The following is a 3,463-nucleotide window of genomic DNA, read 5'->3' on the forward strand; positions in this document are numbered from 1 at the left end:
TTTAATGCCTTAACTAGCAAATTCTAGCATTGCTACAAATATAATTTGCTGATTTCTTTCTGTCCTCTGACGAGAAGAATAGCAAAAATAGCATTCTTTGAAACTCTGCGGAATAAGAACTTTGTAAATTGTTTTTTGGAGTATTCAGTTGAACAATAAATTTTTATAGTAAAGTTCAACTTACAGTTTGACTTACCTAGTAGACACAACCCTTGTACGTCTTCGATCTCTGTACAAAGGTTTTTCAGGACAACCTGCCATGTGGACACATCACCTTACAAATAAACGCTGACAAAATCTTCATAAATGCATAGCATTTAAAGCCGAAATAAGATTCATCGACACATCTATACACTGGTTCATACTTGGATTGCTACACTTTCTTCTGAGTGATGTCACCTCAAGTAACAACACTAAGCTGGTTACTCCACCAGAGTAGATGAATTTTTGTACTGGAATCCGGTAAGATCAAGAGATCACAAGAAAGATATACAATAACACAGTCAACTGGTCAACTGGAAAGCGGAAATTTAATGTCTTTTGCTTCTTAGACCGTTATTGTTTTAGTATATCTATATATATTGTTTTAGTATATCTATATATCGTCATTGGTAGGCATACTGTTTCGTTGTATCACGGCTTTTTAATATGGTGAAACAGAGAAGTGTTTCAAGCTGAGATCAAAACCGAGCCCTTTGTTTTTTTTTATTTTCGGCAGTCGGATATTGTAATCGTTAGGCTATCAACTGGAGCCATCACTAAGAGAAATATTAACGTTTATATAAGCCGTATATACTGCCGAATAATGCTCTATTCGTGTTTGTTTTTTGTTTGTTTTTTTTCATTTTGTTTTTGTTTTTTATTTTTGTTTTGTTTTGTTTTTTTTACCAAGAGCTTTGCATTATATCTAACGCTAGCTGCAGATTTTTTTTTCTTAGTACAGAACTCAACGTATGATCCAGCGGGGATTTTTTTTCTCACGGCACCAAAATCAACAGCGTGTATTCCATTTCTGAGATGTCCTTTTTTCCTGTTGACGTCGGTATGTTGCAATTCTAGGAGGACCATCCTCCTGGATTTTATCATCTCTCTTTAAGAAGGGTTCATTTTATGCTAATCACCCGATGCGCCTCTACCGGAGAATACTGCCGAGACTAACAAAGCAATTTTTTGTGCGTTGGCTCTTGAATCCCACTTTTCAACCTTTGTGTCATACGTCACAGCTGTGGAAGGGGACAAAAATACTCTGAACTCGATGTACGAAGAGATCGGGGACATATCAGTTTTTCCTTGTTGTCTATTTCTCTGATATTAACCAACATCATTTCTATTTTCTTCGTATTATTTTATTCAGTTCGTCTTTCATTGGAAACAAGAAAATAAAAATAAAAAAATGCTTATAAAAGATGGCCAACTTCTCAGTTTTCAAACAGCACCGAGATTGGGCGTCGAAATGCGAGAAACTCAATGTAAGACGCCATCAAAGCGTAAACTAACAATGACAAATAACCTTCTTTATTTAATGTTTTTTGCCGCTCGTTTGCGGCGCAGTATTCCCTTTATCAATTCCTTCGCATGTACAATGATTTTGATGACAACAAAATAAGATAAGAGTCCGGCGGAAATAATAATTAATCAATTGGAGCTTGACTGCGTAAGTAATAAGAAGGGATTGTATTGCTGCTCCTATGTGTTGTAGGTGACAGTAACGACTTAGAAAAGTGTCAAGAAAAGCGTTAACGATTAATATACATGTACTTAAATTGGAAAATTAAAAAAATAGATAAAAACATGAATATTATAAATGGGTCACCAGTTAGTAAGTGTTCACTCCACAAGGAAAATATATATGGCAATTAAGCTACACAGAATATTCCGCGTTTCATCCACACTAGGATTCGTCTGGCTTATGCGAAAAAGTTGTTGTAGTCTCGCGTTTTTATATACGGGTATTCTATTGAATTTTTTGTTAGCCAATCAGCTTCCTAGTTTCCACCGCACCTTTCCTAATCAGCCAATGGCCAGGCACTTACAGAACAAAGGTCCAGTTGACCTTATATTGAACCCTTTCTTTGTGTGTGCTTTTTTAGGAGGGGATGTAGATATCTAGTGAGTTGATCTATTTTAAACCTATATGTAGTTAAATGTGTTAATTTTTTTTGTGATTATGTTAGTTTATATATATATATATACACATATATATATATATATATATATATATATATATATATATATATATATATGCCTGAGGATGATAGAAGTACTTCTGTCGAAAGCTCTCGCGATTATGGATCCAACTTATACAATTTCGAGAAGAACACAAAAAGGACTATTCGGAGATTGGAGAAGATAAAAAGGAAAATTGTAAAACAGAATAACTCCGTGCTATTCAATAATATTTGTCTAAATGAGAAGATGCTGCCTAAATATATATATATATATATATATATATATATATATATATATATATATATATATATATATATATATATATATATAATGCTCCTTATCTTGAGTTGAGCATATTGAGAAGTGATACACGAATTACCATTAGCGCATGAAGCGATGCTTTTTGTGTAAACAAATCGAGCTTAGGTATTTCGGACGATGTCAAAACATCGTTAATTCACGACTCACGCAGCAGCCGCCGATTAGCGTAATGGTTAGGAGCCTTGACAGGCGGTCAGGTTTCGATCCTGGTTTGAGGTAGTTGCCTGTCTAGCCGCAATGATGAGCTCTGAAACAGCGAAACAGTATTTTATGTGGATGACTATATATATGTGTGTGTGTGTGTGCGTGTGTGCGTGTGTGTGTGTGTGTGTGTGTGTACGACATAATGTGGTCAAATTAACCCTAAGGTCCACTTTCTATTCTCCATATTTTTACTTGGATCAAACCGTAGTATCTGTTTTGATGCTACACTTCATCTCTTTGCCTCCAATCAGTGAAGCAGAAATAGTTTAGAAAGCAGACTTAATAGTTTAGAAAACAGATTTAATAATTTAGAAAGCAGAAATAATAGTTCGGAAAGCAGACTTAATTGTGTAGTAAAAGACTTAATAGTTCAGAAAACAGATTTAATAGTTTAGTTAATTTTTCAGAAAGCATGCTTAATTCTGTAGAAAACAGACTTAATGTTTTAGAAAATAGACTTAATAGTTCAGAGAATACACTTAATAGTTCAGAAAACAGACTTAATAGTTTAGAAAACAGACTTAATATTTCAGAAAACAGACTTAATAGTTCAGAAAGCAGACTTAACAGTTCAGAAAATGCACTTAGTTAAGAAAATAGACTTAATATTTCAGAAAGCAGACTTAATAGTTTAGAAAATGGACGTAATAGTTCCGAAAACAAACTTAATAGTTTAGAAAACATAGTTAATATTTTAGAAAACAAACATAATAGTTTAGAAAAAAGACTTAATAGGTTAGAAAATCGACTTAATAGTTTGGAAAACAGA

This window comes from Euprymna scolopes, chromosome 29, assembly GCF_053919585.1.
Source record: "Euprymna scolopes isolate OS-2025 chromosome 29, ASM5391958v1, whole genome shotgun sequence".
In the NCBI taxonomy this organism is placed as follows: domain Eukaryota; kingdom Metazoa; phylum Mollusca; class Cephalopoda; order Sepiida; family Sepiolidae; genus Euprymna; species Euprymna scolopes.